This window comes from Heteronotia binoei, chromosome 3, assembly GCF_032191835.1.
Source record: "Heteronotia binoei isolate CCM8104 ecotype False Entrance Well chromosome 3, APGP_CSIRO_Hbin_v1, whole genome shotgun sequence".
Lineage (NCBI taxonomy): Eukaryota > Metazoa > Chordata > Lepidosauria > Squamata > Gekkonidae > Heteronotia > Heteronotia binoei.
Window position 1 is genome coordinate 159329923 of NC_083225.1, and position 8584 is coordinate 159338506.

The 8584-nt window shown below is 42.1% G+C and overlaps 2 non-coding genes across 2 annotated transcripts; both read left to right on the top strand.

Annotated features, from left to right (window-relative positions):
• The first annotated feature begins 3408 nt into the window (after positions 1 to 3408).
• Positions 3409 to 3482, top strand: TRNAN-GUU (transfer RNA asparagine (anticodon GUU)). Its single transcript has one exon. It is a non-coding gene; the product is annotated as a tRNA-Asn (tRNA).
• A 533-nt stretch (positions 3483 to 4015) lies between these two features.
• Positions 4016 to 4088, top strand: TRNAV-AAC (transfer RNA valine (anticodon AAC)). Its single transcript has one exon. It is a non-coding gene; the product is annotated as a tRNA-Val (tRNA).
• The last annotated feature ends 4496 nt before the right edge of the window (positions 4089 to 8584 follow it).

Consider the following 8584-nt stretch of genomic DNA (forward strand, 5'->3'; position numbering starts at 1 on the left):
TGATCTCCAGGTAACAGAGATCAGTTCACCTGAAGAAAGCAGTCACTTCAGAAGGTGGGCTGTATGGCATTATACTCCATTGAAGTCCCTCCCCCAAACCCCACCCTCCTCAGGCTCCACCCACAAAATCTCCAATATTTCTCAGCCCAGAACTGGCAGCTCTAGCAGTCTTCACAAGATTGATTCTGCTGGAAAGCGAGCTGCCATCTCCTCCAGTAAGTGCCAAAGAAGACAGGCCCCAATTTGTCAGCACAGTACACAACTATATAATAATGAGTGTGTGCTTCGCTTCCCCTTTCTTGAGCTTCAGGTAAAGCACATTTGTGTTAAAGTACATAAAGGTTGCAATATGACAGGAAATCATTTGTATGTGAGTACAGCTACGTATTCCCTTGGCAAAAACTGGTTCCCAAGTCAAAGTTTGCAGAGGCAATGTGAATACAGGGGTAAAGGGCGCACAAAGGAGAACTGGTGGGTGGGAGGGAGGGCTGCTTGAGTCTTCCCTACCAGCTACATTGCCCTCAAAAATCTTCCCTACCTACTTATTTGTTCTTCCATTATATGGGCTTGCTGCAGTTTCTTAATGCTGTTGGTAGGGTTGCCAGTTCCAGATTGGGAAATACATGGAGATTTTTTTGGGGGGGGGGCGGGGTGAAACCTAAGGAGGCAGGGTTGAGAAAGGGAGGGACTTCAATTGGATATAATGCCAATTCCATAACCCCTTCTTCTGCCTCAATTCTCCTTTGCAAGGGCCCCCTCACTTGCATTTTTCTTACATGGAAACTGCGGGGTTTGGTATGCTGTGTCTTCCTCATGCTGTGCGGATAAAACTGGATTCCAGTCAGTGCACTGAAAGTGTTATTCAAATCACAAGTGTTCTCAGATTTGTGTGTTCACAAATACTACACAAGCTTGTAAACGACGCTTTTCCATGTGAAAATTGTCTCAGTTCAGTGTTGCTGAAGACATTTAACAGTTATCACTCTCAATAATCAAACAACTGCAGAAGAGAAATTAGATTCCATTATTCTGAGGAAGTTCCTGGTTACAAAGGAAGGACCTCAAGTATGAATAATCTCAAACTAGTAGTGATGTAAATCTGTAAATTGCCTAAAAAAGAAGCTAAGGAAGTAAGTACCCTGCCAAAGTACGTGCTGTGGTGCCTGTCATACCCCTAAAATACCGGTCATGTATTTTAGGAGAGAAACCCAAAGTTGCAACAGTGTTATCTTGCAATTTAGCAGAGACCAAGAGATTAGGTTAGACATTCACATATAAACCACAGAGGAATTACAGTCACATTCAGCATGCTGTACTTGTGTTACCCTTGGTTGCTGCAAAGGAGAAATTACAATGTGATCCCAAGCAAAGTTACATTCTTCTAAACCTGTTGGTTTAGATGGATTTAGAAGGTGCCAACTTTGTTAAGCATTGTACAGCTAGTGACTTCCAAATCCATACTCACATAAACCAAGTAACATATGAAGCAACACCACACTGATCTCAGCTGCAGACATGCAGGTGAACCTTGTGCATAACAGAGACATGAGATGAGGCTCATGTTGCACTTAATTCTGCCGGAACACAGGACAACTGCTTAGATTGGTTGCACCACAAAGACTTTTGATGCATTATGGCTCCAAAAGAGTGTGTCTATGTGTGTGTGTGAGTGAGAGAGAGAGAGAAAAAGGGAGACAGACTGTATTTCCAAAGCTGTAGTTGCTGCCTTCCAACCTAACTATCTCCACAAGGGTGTTGTGAAGATAAAATAGAGGAAAGGAGAAAGATGCAAGACCCTTTGGGCCCTTTTTTGGGAAGAAAGGTGAAGAATAAATTAAGTCAGTGAATAAATAAATAATGCGATTTGGACTAGGAAAAAACCCTGCAGGGAAATCCATTTGTGGATTTCTTGCTATCATGCCAAGTTTGTTCTTGTTGGAAACAACTTTTAAAGTTTTGACCTTGGTTCTTCTGAACCTTTTTTTCTTCTTTCAGCTTTATTAGGAAAAAACCCCCCTTTACTCATGTACCCACAACGGAAGTGGTTGGGTTTTTTTTAATGGCCTGTTTAGCAGTAGCACACAAAAAGGGGAAATATACCAAGGAGGCAAGATAAATTATGATTAAAACCTCATGCTTATAATGCATCCGATGTTTTAACACGTTCTGTGCACTGACTGCTCTTCTTTGTTGGTCTGTTTTGATATTGGCCAGTCTGTACCATTGATCACTTAATGTACTTTCCAGCCATTCCCTCCATGAAAGCAAGACAATGATTTCAATAATAAAAAAACCTTCAGAACTGGCATGATGCTGGTAACAAGGGGAATGAAGTTGGTGGGACTGTGATTTAAAGGTGGTGGCTGGAGGTCCCCTGACTCCCGACTAATTCCCTGCCCAATTACATTCCCCGGCAACTACTTTCCTTTTCTGTAAATGCCAGACCGAAAAAAAGCTGTTTTGATTGCAGAAGCTTTAAAAAGAATAACATAATTGTAATTTAAGCTTTAAAAAGCTTTAAAAAGAATAACATAATTGTAATTAAGCAGGAACTATTTTAAATCAGTGGTATTTTGTTCTTGCCCTGTTTAACCTGTTGGAAATGATCTTGGGAATAATTTGATTGAAAGGCAGGATACAAGTAGAATCATCAGACTAAGCAAGTAGAAATCCCTGGCCAATTAATACCTAATACAAAGATGCGATTTTAAGCAAAAAAACCCGTGTGGCATTTTTCAAATAAACGGTTTTGCAGTGATGTAAATTTTTGCAGATTAGAGCCGCTGCTTCATCAAATGCATGAAGTGGGCTCTCACTGGGCAATTTGCACCCCCTTCCGCCTTTCTGTTTGCAGCTTTTAGTATAAATGAATCCACTAATGGTTGCATACTTCATGCATCTGATGAAGTGAGTTGAGATTTATGGAAATTTAAAGATTAAGGTCTGCTTTTGTTTTGCTTTTAAAGCGTCATGGGACTCCGGGTTTAATGTGTGTGTAGAGCGGGCGCTTGCATTTATTGTTTTGGAGCGCAGTGTTTATTCTCTGCGTGCCTGTAGTGTACTGCAAAGAGTTGAACTCCAACTCTTCTTTTCCCGATAGGGCCCCCAGCTCCTCCGATATGGGAGATCAGAAAAGCGGATCTAATTTAGTTACTGAGAGCAGCCTTCGTCCATCATCCCCCCCCCCTCCCCCACGCACACCTATAAAGTGTTTGCCATTCTGCTGCTCGAGAAAGAGGACTTCCGAACACGGAACAGGTAACATGAAGTCACATTCCTCGTCTGAAGAAGTGTGCATGCGCACGAAAGCTTACGTTTTGAATAAAAGTTTGTTGGTCGTAAAGGCTGCTTGACTTCTGCTTTATTCCTAGGAAGAAACCTTTCATTCAGAAACTGATGCGCAACCAAGTCTCTGTGGCGCAATCGGTTAGCGCGTTCGGCTGTTAACCGAAAGGTTGGTGGTTCGAGCCCACCCAGGGACGGGCGCGGTTAGTTTTTATTCCTTCCCTCCTCTGGCCATAGGTTTTTCTCGTTTCGCAACTCCGTGTTGTCCATAGTCTGCGTCTCATGAAAGAAGCGGCTCAGATTTAAAGGTTTTGTTTTTTTTAACTTAAAAACTTACATTTGGTAAAAGAAGAGTTAATATGTTGAGAAAAAGGTGATCCTAGAATAGAAATTGCTGTATTGCCCTAGACGCCTCCGGGTAGCTTGTCAAATTTAAAAATACTATCGCTGGACAAATAGACTGACAGATGGGCAACTTGAGGCGCTATTTTTCTCCCACGCTTGTTGACAGAGAAAGCTTCCCTCCTACTGCATGGTATAAAAATCGATAAAAAGTGTTCCTTGCATAGGACGTAAAAATAATTTTTGGCAACGTTTTCTAGTATGCAATTCTAAGTTGCAAAGTGCATTTTAGTGTGCAGAGCCTCTGCTCTTCGAGTAAGGATAAGAGAAGAGAAGCAATTTCAAAGCCTTCTTAAGAGTGAAGCTCAGCAGAACAGTTGCAAGCTGAGTTTCCGTAGTGTAGTGGTTATCACGTTCGCCTAACACGCGAAAGGTCCCCGGTTCGAAACCGGGCGGAAACACAGTATAGCTTAATTTTTTAAGCTATGCAGATAAATAAAGGTTTGCTTGTTAGAGAAGCCCTGGCGACTTCAGGAAGCGCAAAATATTGTCTGCAACTTTCAGAAGTTCCCAATATGTCCCCGCTTTGGTCTACTCACCAAGCTGTGCTCTTGAAAAAACCCCATTGTTACGTTTCGATCAGATCAAGGGAAAAAACAAATGACTTCGGTAATTATTATTTTAGGAAGGTTGTTTGGTTTGATTAATTATTTAATTCCACAGCGCGCCTGCAAAATTTACATAAAAGTTTTTTTTAAAGGCTTTAGTAACATTCATGTTAATAGATCCAACTGGGCAGCCGTCTTGGGCTGAAGCAGTAAAATAAAGAAGTCAAGTGCACCTTTAAGACCAACGAAGTTTTATTCAGAATGTAAGCTTTTGTGTGCTCTAAGCTTAGAGCACACAAAAGCTTACATTCTGAGTAAAACTTCGTTGGTCTTAAAGGTGCACTTGACTTCTACTTTATTCATGTTAATGGTGAAAAGACTTGAGACTTACTGGCCATATTCCTTTTGTCTTCATTATAATAGTTAACCGGTTTTAAGCACAAGGCTCCACCTTGAACAAAACATAGTATTTATATAGCCCCATCAACCACTGAAAATGTAAGGCTGTAAACTTTGAATTGAGTGAGTTGAGCTCCTCGTATAGTTTTGTATCAGTAAAATTTGTTCTGTGTGAAGACAGCAATAGACAATTATTTTACAATGAGGCTCTTCTATATTTCAGAATCCACTTGAAATGTTAATACAATAAGTTTATGATAAGGGGAAGAGCGCTGTAGAGTTATTTTCCCTAAAGTATTTCAATTGGTGTCATAACTGGGCATACTAAACCTTTTGGTAAAGGGAGTGGGGGAAGAGAATCCTTCCTGTACATTGAGCTGCAAGAGTTATTGGAATAAAACCCACAAAATCTGATTTGGATCCTTTGCTGTTGCCCTTGATTCACAGCTGACTTATGACAGCCCCAAGGGTTTTTAGGGCAAAATATTTTCAGAAGGGGTTTGCTATTGCTGTAATTAAGAACTCTGGTACTGCTTGGAGATCACCCATCCAAATACAAGGCAGGGCCAACTCTGTTTAGCGTCAGATTTCATGAGATCCGGCAAGCTTGGGTAATCCAGGGCAGGACTGACCTTCCACCAACAGCCAGGAAATAATGCCAGAACAGTACACGTCAGGTACTGCTTACCTGAAAATAGCATCCAAGCAGAACTGCAAAGGAACTCCAAGAACAGAATGGAGAGGGAAATTGCTGAATTAGAAATCATTATGAAACTCGGAACAAACACCTCCCTGGGACTGAACAGGGATATTGGTTTTTCATCTCATTACATATGCTAAAACCATTCTCACCAAGCGCAGCTATATAGCCACAGTTTCCCAGTGTATTTCTTTTAGAATAGCGTTATCAGAATAATGTTCTTTGTATTGACATACTCAAATAAGGGATAGTGGCTGTTTATCTCATTACATATACTAAACCCATCTTCCACTATATTCTAATGTATTCTTTTTTTTTTCTAATGGCAAACTAGTCTATAATGTATGTTACATATTAAAAAAGTAAATTAAGTGTACAGGAACATCTCTGGGAAAGACATGTCTCAGTTTAACCCAGACTTGCAATTCTGTAATGTAAACATTCTGAATAAAACTTAGTTGGTCTTAAAGGTGCTACTGGACTCCTACTTTGTTCTACTGCTTCAGACCAACATGGCTGCCCACCCGGTTCTACCTACTTCACAGTTTGTGTGTATGTGCGGTGGCAGCAATGGACGAATCTTTGTGAACTGGGCAAACATGGATACAGCAATTAACAGACTACATTTATTGCCTTATGACACTGTCACCATCATGCTCCCATTCTAACATGTTACTTTTTTATTGGTTTCCCATGCAAATGCTATCCAGACCAAATATTCTTTTGATTTGTTAGTTTCACTATTTTGCCATTGGATTCTAACTTTGTACCACTTTGCATTCTTAACCACTGCCCACCAGCTATGTGTAGTTCTGCTCACTGTACCCTATTCCATTGCCTGATGAAGTATGCACGCATATGAAAGCCTACATTCTGAATAAAACTTTGTTGGTCAAAGGTACTAGTGGACTCCTACTTTGTTCTATTGCTTCAAACCAACACGGCTGCCCACCTGGATCTGCCTACTTCACAGTTTGTGTGTATGTGTGGTGGCAGCAATGGACTAATCCTTGTGAATTGGGCAAACATGGATTGACAAACATAGCAACCCTTGTTGGTCTGATAATGTGTCATAATGCTTCAAAATAACATATAGGCAGCACTCGCTTAAGAAGAAGCCTTGGGTGAAACAGGCTGATGTGGGGGAAAAGGAGACTGGTTGCTTCTCAAAGCAGCAGTTGTTAATGAGAAAGTTACATCACACTGTAAGATCCTTCTCTCACAGATTTTGAAAACAAATGTCTTGTTCTTAAGACTGAAACGCAAGGCAAAATTTAACATGCCAAAACTCAAGTGGGCTACTGGAATCACTGGTTTAGTGTAACTACCTCAAGAATGGTGGCAGCTTCCTTTCTATCATTGTTCAGCCCTGACCTCATAATCCACCTTGGGTTACAATAAAGGACTAACCTTCAACCCAAACAAGCAGACAGTACAGCTGTTCTCTGACAATAAAACACATTTCTGACATTACTCATTTACATAAACCTCACACCCCAGCAAAACAATACCAGGGGCAAGATTTGACACCCTAGGTAACACCCCCCCCCCAAAAAAACCAATCCATCAAATGATAAAAAGACAGGCATTAGAGAGCAATTTATATTGCAATCCTAAAGAGAGCACCACCCTTTTAAGTCCATTGCCATCAAGAGTATAGCTTTTACGATGGCCCCAGCTTGCTCTGAGATATGCCTGGTAATTTGATTCTATTTAGTAAACTCTATTGTCTAGTGCTTCTTCAGGTCTTACAAGTATTCAGGGCCAGCTCACCCACTAGGCAAACTAGGTGGTTGCCTAGGGCACCGTGAGGGGGGGTTCCAAATTGGGGTCCCCCCCCCAGCACCCAAGACAAATGCCTAAATTTCCCTCTCCCCCTGCCACCTCCATTCCCCTCCCTTCCTTTCCGCTGCGCTCCACCCCTCCGTGCGATTAGAGGAGTGTGCCGCAACGAGGATCGGCCCTACCGGCTTCAAGGCAGCCAGCATCTGAGCGTTCTTTGAAGAGAGAGCTGGAGGAGGCTTTGCCCCCCCCCCTCACTTCCAGTTCTGGAAAGGCGGGAGGAGAAGCCTCCTCCAGTGCACTCAGAAGCTGGCCACCTTGAAGCCGGTAGGGCCATTCCTCATTGCAGCACGCTCCTCTGATCAATGCGGGGGAGGGGGACAGAGCATGGTGCTGTAGAGGGAGGGAGGCAGCGGGTAGGGAGTCTCCCTGGGGCACCATGTGCCCTAGGGCTGGCACTGCAAGTATTACAAATACAGCAGTATTGGTTTCTTATAAACACTGGAAAATCATCACTGCTGGAGAATTGGGGTGGGGGGTGGGGTTCTTTACCAGGATCAAGTATCTTGAAGACTTTATTGACACGAAGCCAAATGTGAGTTAGAATCTCATAAGCAGCGCACAGTAGAGACATCCCTTGTCTGTTCTGAGTCTATAATCATCAAAGGTATAGTACCTTTGAATATGGAGGCTCCGTTTTTAACTGTCATGATAACCAGCCATACTGAGATATTTTTCTATTAATCTAGCACTTTTAAAAAAGGTATTACTTGTGGCAATCATAAATGACATGGCAGTTCATTTCATACTTTAATTATAAATAGCATCAAATATACCTGTCAGATGACCCCAAATTCTCTTGTTCTGAGAGGGTGGGAGGGGGGTAGTCTTTACTCAGTAGCCACATTTTCCCTTTACCAAGTTATTCCTCAATGGCATTTTAACCTAAGACACATTTCCTTTGCAAGATTTTCAGTGTAAGAACAAAATGTGTACCTCATCATGCATGAATACACCTATTTCAGACACCTATTTTGTTGTAATTACATTCCAGTTGAGATTTTTCTTAGCAAGACTGTTCTTCAACATATTCAATAGGTCTACTTTCCATGCTTTCCAGCCATTTATGAACAGAGAAATTAGGCTGCCGTGTTACTCCCCTCCCCCAGTTTCTAAATATACATTTTAAGTGTTACATTAATCACCTGCCAATTTTCTGAAAAAGAGCCCTGTGGCACAGAGTGGTAAAGCTGAAGTACTGCAGTTGGAGCCCTCGGCTCACAACCTGAGTTCGATCCCAGTGGAAGCTGGGTTCAGGTAGCTGGCTCAAGGTTGACTCAGCCTTCCATCCTTCCGAGGTCGGTAAAATGAGTACCCAGCTGGGGATGACTGGGCAAGGCAATGGCAAACTACCCTGTAAAAAGTCTGCTGCGAAAACGTCACCCCAGAGTCGGAAACGACTGGTGCT